Source organism: Erythrolamprus reginae, chromosome 3, assembly GCF_031021105.1.
Source record: "Erythrolamprus reginae isolate rEryReg1 chromosome 3, rEryReg1.hap1, whole genome shotgun sequence".
NCBI classification, from domain to species: domain Eukaryota; kingdom Metazoa; phylum Chordata; class Lepidosauria; order Squamata; family Dipsadidae; genus Erythrolamprus; species Erythrolamprus reginae.
The window spans coordinates 119,150,515-119,167,864 of NC_091952.1; the positions used below are offsets into that span (position 1 = coordinate 119,150,515).

Sequence of the window (17,350 nt, forward strand, 5' to 3'; positions counted from 1 at the left end):
CGGAAGAAGAGGCAAAAAAATCTTAAACACCAGGTTCGTATCTTGAAAAGTTTGTTAGAAGAGGCGTTCATAAGATGAGGTACCACTGTACTGATCTTTGGCTATGGTTGCTTATTGAGACCAAAGAGAGTGGGAGTCCATCTGCAATCAAGGAACCCGCAGCATTCCAATTCCAATTTCCAACCATGAGAACAAACTTTGGAAAATCATTGGGAGAACTTGTTAGAATACTAAATGGAATGATGCTGAACATGCAACATCAAGATACTTGCCATCCAATATTTTGCACTCTTTAGGACTGGATCTGGACCTATCTGATCTTATGATGACATTTTGGGTAGGGACAGTTGATTCATTTCTGACTGTTCTCTTATTCATTGGAAATTGCAGCACATTTGGCTTTTCTTTTTAATTGTTTCAGTTCTGCACATTTTCGGGATGGCCCATTGGCCCATTTCCCAACTCTTATTTTGCTTTCTGGACCCAGGTTTGCAGTACTTTTCTCAAGTCTGCAGATATTACAAACACAGGAAGTGGGTGCTAAGGACCACTGGCAACTTCTTCTGTTTTCCTTTGGAAAATGTAGTCTAGGTGATTTCTGTTACTCCAGGACCATCCTCCAGTTGGAGGGGAGAAAGCAGGCTACTGGATGCTACTGTTTAACTGGGAAGTACATTCTCTTTGCTTCAGATTTCTTATGAATGTTTGGGGAAATGAAATACTAGTGTTGATGTGCTCATAGTTTGTATGTGTGTATGATAGTTTTATGGATTTCATATTTATCAGTTGCAACACAAATCGTTAAGCATATGTATAATTTTAAAAATTAATTTCTCACTGTACATTTGGGAGGGAATTCCATTTAGTGGGACTCATTTTCAGAAAAATAAGAGGAGAATTATAGTTTGAACAGACTGAAAAGCACAGGACAGTTGAACGGCATAAATGCCACCAACAGCATCATTCAAACAACAGAAGGAGACTTACATCACCACAGCCATATTTGTTGTAGACATCTGCAAGTCCACCCTGTATGAAAAATAGAGAATTAAATGAAGACAATTTACAAAATAGGAATATTTTGCATCTAGAATGAGGCTTTCATTGTCTTCAGATAATGCTTTTGCTATGAAAATACCTGCTTTATTATCAAAATATAGGCATCATGTAGGAATGTTGCCTATATTTTCTAACTCTCTTCTGTTTGCCACAATTTCTGTGATCCATTCTGAAGAGTTTTTATTTTTTTTAAGGTGCAAATAAAAAAAAGTGTCACTAGGTCTTGATTGCTAAGACTGGAAGACATCTTTCTGAAAGCATCATTTGTGGATATCTTTTGAAAGAGGAAATTTCTGGAAACGCACTTTCAAAATTGTTACTATTCTTGGAAGACCAAACAATGCACATTCCAAACTCTATCACATCTATAAGTCAAAAACAGTATCCTCCACTAAACTAAGAAGGTAGAGAACTGGAAGCCTATGCAATACAATGACACTGCTGAAGTTATAGCAATAGCAATAGCGCTTATATATTGCCCCACAGTGCTTCTTTGGCTGGTTTACAATGTCAACCTATTGCCCTCAACATTCTGGGTCATCATTTTATTGACCTTGGAAGGATGGAAGCTTTGAGTCAACCTTGAGTCCATCAGGATCAAACTCTAGACTGTGGTCAAAGTTAGCCTGAAGTACTACATTCTAACCATTGCACCACTAAGTCTCTTTGTTATGCTTTCCAAAGACTTAGTTTTTATAAAAGAACATAACTTAAATAGATGTGCCAAAACTTCAATATTATTATCTGGTTTCAATTACAGCTATTTGAAGGCTCAAATTAAATCATGGACAGGCAGATTTTGTTGTTTCTGTTATTGTTTTGAAGTCAAGTGGTAGTCTTATTTTATTCATGTATTTCGTAGATTTCTATCCTACCGTTTTTCCCCAGGATCTCAAGGACAATCCCATTGCCTATCCCCCCCCCCCTCCAAAACAACAACAACATTGGTTCAACGTCATCTGTTGAGCTTTCTTGACTGAAGGTGGATTAAAATCTTGGCCTTCCTGTTCCTAATATAGTAATTTAACCACTATTCCACAGTGGAAATGATGTCATCAAAACAAGTAAAGCTAGAAAACATTCAACTTTTTCTTTTTGGGGAATTGGGAGATTGAATAAAATGACTTGGCAATATAATCTTGGTGGGATTGAGGAGTATAAAAAAAGGCGACCAAGCAGTTTTATGAAGCTTATGAGCTGTGAATGGCCCATCTTTAGCCTAAATAGAAATGAGAAAAGTACAGTATATACTTACACCAAGGCATCCAACCCTTTTAATGCTTCCACCTTGGTAGACTAAACCACCCTAGAAAAAAGCAGAAACAGGTTATTCCTTTACCAGTGATTTCACTTACTATGTCGAAAGAAACTACAAGGTAATAGCAGAGTTTTACTATTGTTCATCTAACAATAGTTAGAAAAAGGCTTCATTGAGAATAATTGTTGGTGACCTTGACAACAAGGTGTATAATTTATAAAGAAACCAAAATTGCTGATTTTGGTGCAGAAAGGGAATTAAATTAAATTATTGCCTGGGTTGATTTATTTGCTGTGCAGGTAAGGAAAAACTAGGATGAAGGTACAGTTTATTTATTTGTTTGTTTGTTTGTTTGTTTGTTTGTTTGTTTGTTTGTTTGTTCGTTCGTTTGTTCATTCATTCATTCATTTATTGATTGATTGATTTGATTTGATTTGTATGCCGCCCCTCTCTGTGAACTCGTTACCCTTAATCTATTTTCCAATATTTAAAATTAAGCATTCACAAATGGGGAATTCTGATGATCGAATGCCAAAGGGATGGCACTGCATGTTGGAAATATGATCATAGAAAAGAGTCATAGTAAACATGGTTTCTGTATCAGTGAGGGACTGACAAATAGATCATGGAGGGATCTGTCAACCCATTGGGTGCACAAGCATTTTACTGACTGAAGCATATGCACAGCTAACCTAACCATATGCAGTCATCTTTTTCAGGTAAGTCTATTGAACACCTTAATATTCTTTCTTATAAACAGTTATGCCAATTTAGCACTGCCTCCCTACAATTCTTTCTCCATTAGTTATCCAAGCCAATTTTCTTCAGGTTTGGTTCTAAACAGTTAAAATGCAGATCTCCACAAATAATTCTGCTTGGTATCTTTTGCTAATGTTATATTGAGCATCAGTTGTAAACTCTCAGTTGAGCTATAAATATGTTTTCAATATACTGTATCTTTGTCTTATATTAAACTTAGCATTTATCTTTTAAAAGAGATCACTAGTAATTTTACAGATCCTTGTCACACAACTCTGGAGGGAAACATGAGAGAGAGAGAAGGAGAGAGAGACTATGTCAGGTTTAAACTGTCCTATCCAGGGTTGCAGAACAGAAAGAAACAAAATCTGTGGTTTCAGGCCCTTAATATTGTTTTCTGAATGCAAGAATGTGGAAAAATAAAAGTAACTAGTGTAAAACAATGTAGGTATAATCTCTTCTTAATGATCCTAAAGATGGTTCCATATAAATTTGTACATCTCTACATGGGGCTACCTTTGAAAAGTGTTCGGAAACTTCAAATCATGCAGAACGCAGCCTCGAGAGCCATCGTGGCGCTTCCAAGATTCACCCACGTTTCTTCAACACTCCGTGGCTCGCATTGGCTGCCGATCAGTTTCTGGTCACAATTCAAAATGTTGGTCATGACCTTTAAAGCCCTACATGGCATTGGACCAGAGTATCTCCGGAACCGCCTGCTACCGCACGAATCCCAGCGACCGATAAGGTCCCACAGAGTTGGTCTTCTCCGGGTCCCATCGACTAAACAATGTCATTTGACAGGCCCCAGGGGAAGAGCCTTCTCTGTGGCGGCCCCGGCCCTCTGGAACCAACTCCCCCCGGAGATTAGAACTGCCCCCACCATCCCTGTCTTTCGTAAACTACTCAAGACTCACTTATACCGCCAGGCATGGGGGAGTTGAGACACCTTTCCCCCTAGGATTTTTTATACTTTGTTTTATGTTTGGTATGAATGTGCTGTTTGGTTTTTTTAAAATAATGAGAGGGTTTTATATGTTTTTTAATATTAGATTTGTTCCACTACTATATTGTTTTTATTACTGTTGTGAGCCGCCCTGAATCTTTGGAGAGGGGCGCCATACAAATCTAATAAATAATAATAATAATAATAATAATAATAATAATAATAATAATAATAATCGAGAAGTGTGATACTAATTAGGGCAATTAGTATCACTCACTGTTTTTCTCAACAATGCTTCTAATATTATGCCTTTGCCTAAACATAACTAACATTGGAGAGGAGAGGAGGAGTAAATTCTTACCTGTGATTGACCGCTACTACTCTGCGAGGAACCCTGCAAAGAATCAGATCAGTAGTTTATTCATTTAAAAAAAAACACCTATATACTGATAATAGCATAGTCAATATTTCCATGTCCTATTCTTTCTAGTAAAAGTCAAACAATATTCAAGACAAATAAGCTGCTGTATATGCCCTTTTTCATTTTCTTATAGCTTTCAGTTGAAAATCAGAAATTTATTTTTAATGCTTTTTTAGCTATAGCTATTTTGATCTTTTTTAAAGGACAGTATAATGAGGTCATAGTAAGGTCCAAGAATGACCCTCACTAATTTATTCATAGTAAGTAGTTTACAATCCCACCCCTCCAAATTTGTTTTATATGTCAAAGGATGCAGAGAATTATATAATTTAGCTTATCTGATTTGACCTCCACTAATTGTTTTGAACTACAGCTTTGGGAATTGCCTGCCAATCTAAGCAACCCCAGTCCAACTGGGAACCATAAGTTTCCCAAATATGCCTAGGGAGCAATTGGAAAAACACGGTGGCCTAGTTGGGTACTCCACCAAGTTTACCTGTGAAAATACACCAAGGATTGGGTTGAGATATATTGAAGGAATAACAATGCTTACCTGGACACATTCGCCGCCACTTCCATAAGAACCACCCTAAAGTAATAAAATACTATTGAAGTTCTAGAGAATTTCCTCAACACAATGCAACTTCAGGTTCAACAAAAAGCATAAATGAGAAATAGCTTCCAAAATATAGTCTGCATTTGAAAATACAAATCAAGTCTAAATACAGTAATATTTTTTTCTCTATCGCCCATCTTTTTTCTGGTGTTCTTTTGTGAATTAAAGGATTGCATACTTTACCAGAGTGTTATAGGTATTTTATAATGCAAATTGCACAGAAGCACATAAACAGGAAATAGGATTCATTTTGCCCCACCCCTTATGTCTGTTTAGGAATCTTGCTTCTCTTCTTGTGCCATGCTGAAAAAATGCAATATACTAATATATTTAGCAGAGGAGAGGTAAGCTGTTATATAAATAGATTAAGAGTATCTTGTCATGCAATATATGTATTGCTTCTAAGAATTGACTCTGCACCTATGGGATCCATTGCTACTGCCAGTTTGGCAACCAAACCCATTCATTTTGGCCTGGACTGACTAGGAATTATAATGAAGACAATTTCCAATGGAAACATTGGAGCTCTACTGAGATTTAAATTGGACTATTTCCCCTGGCAATAATTTACATCAACTTGCTTTACAGAGGGTTCCCAATTCTTTCTCTTTCGGTAGGGATTAGGTACAGAAAATAATTTCCAGATGAAGCAGAGGGATGGCCTACTGTCAATGTGGCAGTCCATCTCTTTGCAAATGTACAGAATTTAATCTTTTCAAATGTACATAATTTTTGCAAACACAGAATGAACTAAATCTAGAGTAGGTGGGGAGTGAGAAAGAGAAAAATGAATACAGACTGATAATTGATTTATAAGATAGGGGTGTTGCTATAAATACAAAAAAAGATTACTTAAGAAATATATAACTATGTAATTATGTGTGTCTCTTAGATATATGCAAGGTATATGCATTGATATTTGTATGAATAGGAAATGGGAAATATTTTTTTAAAGAATGAACTAAATCTGACAACAGGAAGCAGAAAAGACATTAATTGGATGTTGGGTTTCTTTTTGCAAAATTCCACTGGTCAGCTCAGGGGTGGGCTACTGCTTGGATGGGGGAGGAGGAACACAGTGGGCGTAGCGAAAATGGAGCTCCACCCCAGAGCACCCAATTTGCACTGAAAGATATTGAAAGAAAATGCAGGGTGTCCTGCATAAAGCCACGCCCACAGTGTGGTGGTAAAAATTTTGGTAGCCCTTCACTGGGTCAGCTGCAGAATGCAACCTTCATCTCATAATATATTCTGTATGCTGATGCTGACTGGAAGAGGATAAACGCAAATCTCCTTGAGCCTATTTCTGATTTAAAACAATGTTAAAAAGACTGGTGTGGTGCAATTTAATCTGGTTTCCCCGGAGGTAGGAGCAGCATTCTGGAGGACAAAGAGGCTGCAAAGCTTGGAAAGTTTGGTTGACAGGAAGAGGGTTAAAAGGATTCCTCTCTTGCAATTGCCAGAATATATCTTCTATAGTTATGCATATGATTGCTTTAGTCAGGCAAGATTCTGTCTGAAGGCGAAAAACAATAAAGGAAATTACTCAGAAATAACTTTATATGTTGTTCTCCATTCTTGGGGCCTGACTCTAATGGGCTCAGATTTAAATATATTTACCATACAAATCAAAGCTTCCATGAATAAGGGCAATTGTATGAAGAGAATTTAATCTGGAAATTGTTCAAGAATTCTTACCTGGCCACAGTTTACTCTTACAATAATGTTAGAAGACTGTAAAGACAAAATTAAAAAAAACTTTTTAATTAGGTAAGAAGCTTATGCCAAAATTTCCTATGGAGTCTGATTTATTTGTTTTGTTTTAGTATACTTATTTGTTTTTTAGCATTTGATTATATATCTGAGTTGAAAATTCTAAGGAAAAAAATATATACTGAGTATTAGCCAGAATGGGTATGCCTGGAAATATTATAATCATATCATTCTGCAAATAATATTATAGCCATAGTCATCTTGCACCAAATCACTTTGTACAGTATAAGTGATTTGGAATATATACAGTATATAGTATAATTTATTTTTGTACCTCAATGCAAGGAGACTCTGAGCATAGACACCGAGTGATGTATATGAACATTAAGCAATAATTCAGTCAAAACTGAACATGATTAATTTCAGCTAAATAAATAATGTTTAAATTATGGGAGATTTAAGTATAGTTAAGTCTCTATGTCAGGGGTGTCAAACTCACATTGTCATGACATATCAGGACTCCCACACCTTTGTTAAACTAGGTGTGAGACATCCAGCCTGTGGGTCGGGAATTTGATAGCTCTGTTCTATGTTGTAATTGGAATTAAGAATGCTTACTTACATATAGCATGTTAAGTCTGAGTTATTTCTACAAACCTTCTTTCTACTTCTTCGAGATCCGCTGGTTTCTTTGGCTACATCAGCCACTTTGTTGTTATCTCCTGTTACATTGGAATCTCTAGGTAAGAGGATTTTGTCGGATATAATAACCCAGTATGTTTCCGGATCTTGAAAAACAGTGGCTCTGTAAAGACAATATAATTTGGAGTATGATGAATTTCTGAATTATGTTTTGTTCAACATTTTTTTTAGAATCAACACACCATACAAAATGAAATATGTTATATAACAGTGATGGCAAAGCTTTTTTAACTCGGGTTCCAAAAGTGTGCTCTCCCATGCTCACACCTATAATGTAATGCCCTCCCCCATGTATGCATACACCCCCCCCATACTGCACACCGCCTGCACATGAGGCTTTTCTGAAACCAGAAGATGGTGAAAACAGCCCAACAGGTGAACCAGATGTTCATTTCCAAACTTCTGTTTGGCCTGTTGGGCCATTTTTCGACATTACCAGGTTTAGGAGACTTTCTTGAAGCCTGGGGAGAATGAAAATGGCCTAAAAGAAGGCAAAAATTAACTGGCCAGCGTATGCATGGATGCCGGATCTGACATAGAGCAATGCCTCATGATATATCAGATATATCTCCGTGTACCACCTGTGGCATGCATGCCATAGGTTCGCCATCACTACTATATAATAGTTGAGAGTCAGTTTGGTCTAGGGCAGGGATGTCAAACTCAATTGTCACAGTGGCATCACATGATGTATTGAGATTCTCCCCCCCCCCCCTTAGCTAAACCAAGCCTGGGTTTGGCCAGCATATAACGCATCCGGCCCATGGGCCAGGAGTTTGACAGTCCAGGTCTAATGGTTAAGTCACCATGCTAGAAACTGGGAGACTATGAGTTCTAATCCTGATTTAGGCATGAATTTAGGGTGGGTAGCTTTGGACCAGTGATGCTTTCTCACTACAATTCACTTCACAAGGTGTTGTGAGGAAAATGGAAGGAAGAAGTTGTTTAGATATGTTTGTTGCCTTGAGTTTTTAATAAAAATAATAAAGGCAGGATAGATAGATAGATAGATAGATAGATAGATAGATAGAGAGATAGAGAGATAGAGAGATAGAGAGATAGAGAGATAGAGAGATAGAGAGATAGATAAAGCCACAACATTTGAAATTCTACTTTTTCTACTCTAAAGTTATTTCTTTTATTTGGTTATTTATTTCCTTATCTTAAAATTATTTCAGAATACTAATATTATTTTATAACTACAGTGTTCCCTCGCTTTCCGTGGGGGATACGTTCTGAGACCGCCCGTGAAAGTTGAATTTCCGCGAAGTAGAGATGCGGAAGTAAATACATTATTTTTGGCTATGAACAGTATCACAAGCCTTCCTTTAGCACTTTAAATCCCTAAATTGCAATTTCCCATCCCCTTAGCAACCATTCAGATTATTACTCACCATGTTTATTTATTAATAAAGTTTATTAAAAAAAATATTTATTAAAGGCAGACTAAAGTTTGGCGATGGCATATGACATCATCGGATGGGGAAAACGGTATAGGTATTTTTTCCCTATAGATGGTATAGGGAAAAAACCCGCAAAGTATTTTTTAATTAATATTTTTGAAAAACCGTGGTATAGACTTTCCACGAAGTTCGAACCCGCGAAAATTGAGGGAACGCTGTATTTATTCTACAAAACACTTACCATAATTTGATAATTTTTGCAACCTGTTATTTATAATAATCAAGATTTCCTTATACGATGTCTGTGATGGTAGATTTCAAATCTATTGTTTTCTTTTAAATGACCAGAAAGCATTTATATATTTTTGATCTCCACAAAATACATTCTTCCTGTAATGTTTAGTTTCATCATATAGCAATACAAGGGGTTTGGCGCAGATTAATTGTAATGAAAGATCACATCTACATATTTTTGCTCTGTTTACCTTTTTTTTACAATGCCATATTAAATAGACAAATAGGTGGCAAGCAATTTGTGAACAGACAACTCTAGTTGACAGCTCTTTTTTATTTTACTATACCAAATTCAAAATTCCAAATATGCTCCAGTTAAAAATCACTGACTACCTCTGATGTATGTAATAAATAACCTCACCAGAAACATCTGCAAAGGAAAATTAAAAAAGGGCAAGATGGCAGCCACAATGGCCTGATTGTGGCTGTCATTTTGGTTTATTCGATAGACACAGTCACAAAAACACACACACAAACAAACACAATGCAGATGCCCCAGCATCTCTGTCTGAGACACAAATGCTATATGCTATTAAGACAATGTAAATACTTGGCTATTATTGTAAACATAATTAGATAATGTTTCTGTTTCTGTCTTTGTCTATGCCGGTATAGACGTATGTATGCATACGCACATAGGTCTCTACACATCAACACACATACCAAGTATATAAATATTTCTATTCTATAAACAGAATAGAAATTCTACATTGACATCAAGTTTCCTAATACTGTAAGTACTTACACAAACTGAACCTTCTTAGCCTCTGGTGAAATCCAGATAGATGTAACATTATATTTCTCATCAGAGCTCTTGTGGATTAAAGTTGAATTCTAAAAAGATAGATATATATTAGAACTGATGTATTATTTAGATTAGTGCTTCAGAAATGGGTAGGCCACAAATATAGAAACATAGAAGTCTGACGGCAGAAAAAGACCTCATAGTCCATCTAGTCTGCCCTTATACTATTTTCTGTATTTTATCTTAGGCTGGATATATGTTTATCCCAGGCATGTTTAAATTCAGTTACTGTGGATTTATCTACCACGTCTGCTGGAAGTTTGTTCCAAGGATCTACTACTCTTTCAGTAAAATAATATTTTCTCATGTTGCTTTTGATCTTTCCCCCAACTAACTTCAGATTGTGTCCCCTTGTTCTTGTGTTCACCTTCCTATTAAAAACACTTCCCTCCTGGACCTTATTTGATTTGGATATTTGGATATTTGATTACTAATACAATATGCCAGTGGTTTTCAACCTGGGGATGGGAACCACTTTGGGGGTCAAATGATCTTTTCACAGGGGTCGCCTAAGACAAATTTGCCCATGGTGTTAGGAACCAAAGCTTCTATTCTGGTGCCTTCGAAGATATTTTTACAATCTGACCAATCAGGCGTTTACAGTGTGGGTGTCCCTCTGACCTGGCTGCCAATCAGCTTAAAGCTCTGTTGGAAGAATTGGTGCTAGACTTATGGTTGGAGGTCACCACAACATGAGGAACTGTATTAAGGGGTCGCGGCATTAGAAAGATTGAGAACCGCTGCAATGTGCAGTCAGCATCCTAATTGCTACATTCACTAGGGATAAGGAACCTATGCATATAGAATTATTGCAACTTGATTTGCTTTTCTAAATTTAAGAAATGCCGCAGACAGATGCTCTGAAGGTGATATAGGAAAAAGTGGCTTTCACGACCACTGCAAAGTGTTTACATCCCAGCATTGTGACTCAAATATAGTTTTCTGCCTCATTAGCTTTTGTGAAAATAATTCATGTTCTGCTTTCTGTATATTTTTCTGTCTTTTAACAAAATAGGCCTATTTCTTCAGTCAGAAGTGCCTAGGCCCATGATGGAGAACCAATGGCATGTGTGCCACAAGTAGCACGCAGAGCCCTTGCTGCAGGCACGCGAGTCATTGACCAGCTCAGCTCCACTGCACATGTGCGAGTGCCTCCCACGAGCCAGCATTTGTGCATGTGCGACAATGTCCGCGCACACGCTTTGGGCACCCATCATTGGCCTAGGCCAGGGATAGGCAAAGTTGGTTCTATTATAACTTATAGACTTCAACTCCCAGAATTCCTGAGCCAATTATACTAGCGCAGGAATTCTGGGAGTTGAAGTCCACATGTCATAGAAGAGCCAATGTTGTTTACCCCTGGCCTAGGCAATCTTAAAATAAAAAACTTCATGCAGAACCAATAAGTTAATTGTAGATAATTCTAGGGTACATTCCAAATTCATGATTTGTTGGCCTTCTCATGTCCTACGGAGCCAACTGCATGACTTCCTGAGATATGATAATGGTAACTTTTAAATGCTCCATTTGTGTAATTCATAGTGTTGTATAATTCAACACTTCTACCACATAGTGAATTCTGGAAGCCTTACCCACACATTAACTTTGACAAAACCCCTGTGCTTGGAGACTAATGACTACTACAATCTGAGATAAACAATGAATTTTTTCATTGTATATTTTTTAACATATGCGAGCAATACACATTCTAATTTAGAAACATAGAAACATAGAAACATAGAAGTCTGACGGCAGAAAAAGACCTCATGGTCCATCTAGTCTGCCCTTATACTATTTTCTGTATTTTATCTTAGGATGGATATACTGTATGTTTATCCCAGGCATGTTTAAATTCAGTTACTGTGGATTTATCTACCACATCTGCTGGAAGTTTGTTCCAAGGATCTACTACTCTTTCAGTAAAATAATATTTTCTCATGTTGCTTTTGATCTTTCCCCCAACTAACTTCAGATTGTGTCCCCTTGTTCTTGTGTTCACTTTCCTATTAAAAACACTTCCCTCCTGGACCTTATTTAACCCTTTAATATATTTAAGTGTTTCGATCATGTCCCCCCTTTTCCTTCTGTCCTCCAGACTATACAGATTGAGTTCATTAAGTCTTTCCTGATACGTTTTATGCTTAAGATCTTCCACCATTCTTGTAGCCTGTCTTTGGACCCGTTCAATTTTGTCAATATCTTTTTGTAGGTGAGGTCTCCAGAACTGAACACAGTATTCCAAATGTGGTCTCACCAGCATTCTATATAGCGGGATCATAATCTCCCTCTTCCTGCTTGTTATACCTCTAGCTATGCAGCCAAGCATCCTACTTGCTTTCCCTACCACCTGACTGCACTGTTCACCCATTTTGAGACTGTCAGAAATCACTACCCCTAAATCCTTTTCTTTTGAAGTATTTGCCAACACTGAACTGCCAATACAATACTCAAATTGAGGATTCCTTTTCCCCAAGTGCATTATTTTACATTTGGAAACATTAAACTGCAGTTTCCATTGCTTAGACCATTTATCTAGTAAAGCTAAATCATTTACCATATTACAGACGCCTCCAGGAATATCAACCCTATTGCACACTTTAGAGTCATCGGCAAATAGGCAAACCTTCCCTACCAAACCTTCCCCTATGTCACTCACAAATATATTAAAAAGAATAGGACCCTGATAATTGCTGATAATGTAGCAACAGTGAGTCTATCACATACAGAATTCCTTAGAATTCTACCATATTCTACCCTGACTAAAGTTAGCATGCAATGTAAGATAAAAATGGAAACGAGGAAAGGAAAGCCCTTTCTTAATTTCTCCAAGTCAAAAAGATGCCATTAATGTTTAAATAACTATACTAATGTGCAGAGATTGTGTCCCATCATTCAATGCTAATAAATAAATAAATGCACACATTTATTACAGAAGGAACTGTTAGATATGCTGCCCAGTTACCTACCCAGTTACAGGGTAAAAGTCAAAAGTTCAGATTTGTTTATTGAATGTTGATTGGTTGGCCTCTTTTGGCGCTAAAAATGTATCCATGTAAAAGCTGCCTGTTGCTGGGGCTAGTTTGTATAAATACTAAGAGCTGTCATTGTATTGTGCTCTCAATACACAATTGCTTTTTGATTGAATTGAGCTTCCTTGTCCTGTCAGAGCAATAAACCTTGCCTTTGATTCAACCTATTTTTGAGAGTTATTACTTATTACAGGAACCAATTTTTTAAAATCATATCACACAGAGAAAGAGAAGGAATAAAGATATACCAGCAAATTGTAACAGTCGTGGTTCTGTGTATTGGGGTCTATAGTTAGAAATGAGCCAATGGGGACATTTTTTTCAATGTCTCGAGCTTGTAGCATGAACCATTTGAATCCAGCACCTGACGTTCCTTCCAGATCCACTAAATGAGAAAAAGACATTCATAAATATTATGCATTATATGTTCTATTCCAGTAGTGCCAAAAAGATAATACATTCCATGAAAATTTGGAAAACTTTATCTGAAGCAGCTATATTTTCAATAATGAGTTTATTATTTAGTTGTGTGGCTACTAAATTATATTTCTTTTAAGCCTTAAATATAGGAATGTGAGATAATCTGATGTTTGTTTAATGACTTGGAAATTGGGAAGACCATGCACACCCTGATTTGCCTCTTTGAGTTTCATTCATGAATAAAGGTTCATAATTTTGATTATAGAATGTAAGGAAGAGCCATTTAAATCTTAGGGGAGCCGTTTTGTATTCTACAATTACAACAGTTTAGTATGGTGGTTAAGGCACCTGACTAGAAACTGGGAGACCATGAATTCTACTCCTGCCTTAAGCATGAAGCCAGTCACTTTATCTTAGCCCTAGGAAGCAGGCAATAGCAAACCACTTTTGAAATGTTACCAAGAAAATGGCAGAGACTAGTCTAGGCAATTGCTAGGAGACAAGATTGACCTTTAAGTCACCCCCACTCACACCCCAATTACAACAGTAGCAGAACAGAGTGCTGTAATAAATGAGTGGATGGGTTGAAGCCAGATTAGCCTTTTGTATTCAGAAAACATTGGGGTCCAGGAAAGTTTGGAGGAAGTGAGTAAGAAAGCAATTTTTGATATCTCCAATTCTTCTGGAAACATGGTAATGCAAAGGGATTCCCCAAACCTTCTAGAGCTGTTTTTGTAAGGCCTAGTAGCAGAGGTGAGTTCCTACTGATTTGCATTGGTTCTATAGACATCACTATAGACCTGGTGATATCACTGAACTGGTCTGTGAATGCCACCATAATTTTTATGAGCCCCCTTTTTTCCCTTCTGAGCATGTGCAAAAGCTGTGCATACACCAGCACTGTGCATACAATGCCATCTTGTTTTTGGCTTTGGGGGGGAATTTGTTCAGATATTTTAGCATTGCACATGCACATACATACACACGTGTGTGCAAAGCAAATGGGCAGTCACATGGTACAGGTGGAAGCAAACCAGCAGCAAGATAAGTTACAACCCAACCCTGCCTAGCAGGCTGCAGGGCCTGTAAATGCTCTTCTCTAATCAACTATCATGTTTGCCCAAAAATAATAATAATAATAATAATTATTATTATTATTATTATTTATTAGATTTGTATGCCGCCCCTCTCCGAAGACTTGGGGCGGCTCACAACAGTAATAAAAACAATATAGTAGTGGAACAAATCTAATATTAAAAAACATATAAAACCCTATCATTATTTTAAAAACCAAACAGCACATTCATATAAAACATAAAACAAAGTATAAAAAAGTCTGGGGGAAAGGTGTCTCAGCTCCCCCATGCCTGGCGGTATAAGTGAGTCTTGAGTGGTTTACGAAGGACAAGGAGGGTGGGGGCAGTACTAATCTCCGAGAGGAGTTGGTTCCAGAGGGCCGAGGCCGCCATAGAGAAGGCTCTTCCCCTGGGGCCCATCAAACGACATTGTTTAGTCAACGGGACCCGGAGAAGGCCAACTCTGTGGGACCTTATCGGTCGCTGGGATTCGTGCTGTAGCAGGTGGTTCCGGAGGTACTCTGGTCTAATGCCATGTAGAGCTTTAAAGGTCATGACCAACACTTTGAACTGTGACCGGAAACCGATCGGCAGCCAATGCAAGCCATGGAGTGTTGAAGAAACGTGGACAAATCTTGGAAGCCCCACGATGGCTCTCGCGGCTGCGTTCTGCACGATCTGAAGTTTCCAAACACTTTTCAACAGTAGCCCCATGTAGAGAGCCCTGTAATTCTGTGTCTTATATTTTTTTTTGAACCCTGAAATAAGTGCTTGGCCTTATTGCCATGCACTCATAAGCCCGCTTGGGCTTATTATCAGGGGATGTCTTATTTTGGAGAAAACCGGGTATTTTTAAATGCTGGGTGTTTTGGTATTTTTTTTATCAGATTGATCTAATCAAATATCACATTGAAATATTTTATTCTCCACCAAAAAAAAAAAGACTGGAAAAAAAGAATGATAAGATGCAGAAATCAAGTTATACATTATATGGAAAGTACCTTCAACTTGACTTCCTGGGTTATATTCCCCGGATGATACTGAAAGGCGATAGGGTGGTGCAGATTCCTCTGGTTTAGTTAGGTTTGTTGACATCGTTTCACAGTCTATTGAAAAATTTGTGTATTGAAGGCTGAGGCCTCCAGAGATTAAGACTCCGCTCAACAGAAGCACAAAGAAATGGGAGCTCCCCATCTGAGAAAAAAAGCAGAGGACATCACAGTAGGTGAACAATACTGAGAGATAAAACAATTAAGATCATAACATAAGAAAGATAAGATGGCCCTGAGAATAAGATTATGCTAATATGATTGTGGGTGTGTCTCACCAGTGACAGCCCGTCATTACATATTTGACTGAAAAACTATGCAGGATAACTTTTAGAATTTGTTTTTTATTTATTTTATTTGTATCCTTCCTTTATTATTTTTACAAATAACTCAAGGCTACCAATGTATGCAATATATATGCATATACACACACACATATATATAGCCCAAAGTCATCCAGCTGACTTTGATGCCTAAGGAAGGACTTCAACTCATAGCCTTCCAGTGAAGGGCTACCAAAATGTTACTACCACACTGTGGGTGTGGGTTATGCAGGACACCCTGCATTTTCCTTCAACATCTTTCAGTGCAAATTGGGTGCTCTGGGGTGGAGATCCATTTTCGCTACCACCCCATCCGCGCAGTAGCCCACCCTTGCAGCCTTCTGGTTCCTAGTCTAGTGCTAGGACTCACTGCTCACAGTCACTCATGCCCTCATCACCTCGAGGCTCCACTACTGTAACGCTCTCTATATGGGGCTACCTCTGAAAAGTATTTGGAAACTTCAGATCGTGCAGAATGCAGCTGCGAGAGCAATCATGGGCTTTCCCAAGTATGACGATGTTTCACCAACACTCCGCAGTCTGCATTGGTTGCCGATGAGTTTCTGATCACAATTCAAAATGTTGGTTATGACCTATAAAGCCCTTCATGGCATTGGACCAGAATATCTCCGGGACCGCCTTCTGCCGCACGAATCCCAGCGACCGGTTAGGTCCCACAGAGTTGGTCTTCTCCGGGTCCCATCGACTAAACAATGTCATTTGGCGGGACCCAGGGGAAGAGCCTTCTCTGTGTCGGCCCCAGCCCTCTGGAACCAGCTCCCCCCAGAGATCAGAATTGCCCCCACCCCCCTTGCCTTTCGTAAACTTCTCAAAACCCACCTCTGCCGTCAGGCATGGGGGAATTGAGATATCTTCCCCAGACCTATATAATTTATGTATGGTGTGTTGTGTGCATGTTTTTTAAATTATGGGTTTTTAACTTCGTATTATTCGATTTGTATTGTACATTGTTTCTATCACTGCTGTGAGCCGCCCCGAGTCTACGGAGAGGGGCGGCATACAAATTAAATAAATAAATAAATAAATTGAACAGTCTTCAGATTTCAGCACAAGAATATTCACCACTGCCTGACTCATCAGCCCTTCTGTTCCTTCTGATGATTGTCTCAAACTTTCTCTGCATGCATCAGATACAGTAGCACTCGCGGTACAGGTTGGCACATAATGGTGCCAACAAAAAAAATCTACTTCTGCATCTTTTTCAGTTAGCTCATTAATAGGTAGTGATCTCTATCATTTGCCCATCTCAACTGGCTTGATTTAAGAAGGTGTCTCTTGATTTGTTTCTCCTAAAATCTGCCCAGAATGTGAATGATAATGAATGGGATTGACATCTATGTTCTAACCTGTATTCAAAATATTGTTGACTTAATAAGACCATACCTGAAATATTGCATCTAGTTTTGGTCACCATATTACAAAAAAAGATGTTGAGACTTTGGAAAAAGTGCAAAGA

At 38.0% G+C, this 17,350-nt stretch overlaps 1 long non-coding RNA gene across 1 annotated transcript; it reads right to left on the reverse strand.

Annotated features, from left to right (window-relative positions):
* Positions 1 to 4,394: 4,394 nt before the first annotated feature.
* On the reverse strand, positions 4,395 to 7,492 carry LOC139165790 (uncharacterized). Its single transcript, XR_011558806.1, has 4 exons — positions 7,430 to 7,492; positions 6,758 to 6,793; positions 4,997 to 5,032; positions 4,395 to 4,416 (listed from the first exon to the last, which is right to left on the reverse strand). It is a non-coding gene; the product is annotated as an uncharacterized lncRNA (long non-coding RNA).
* Between the last annotated feature and the right edge of the window lie 9,858 nt (positions 7,493 to 17,350).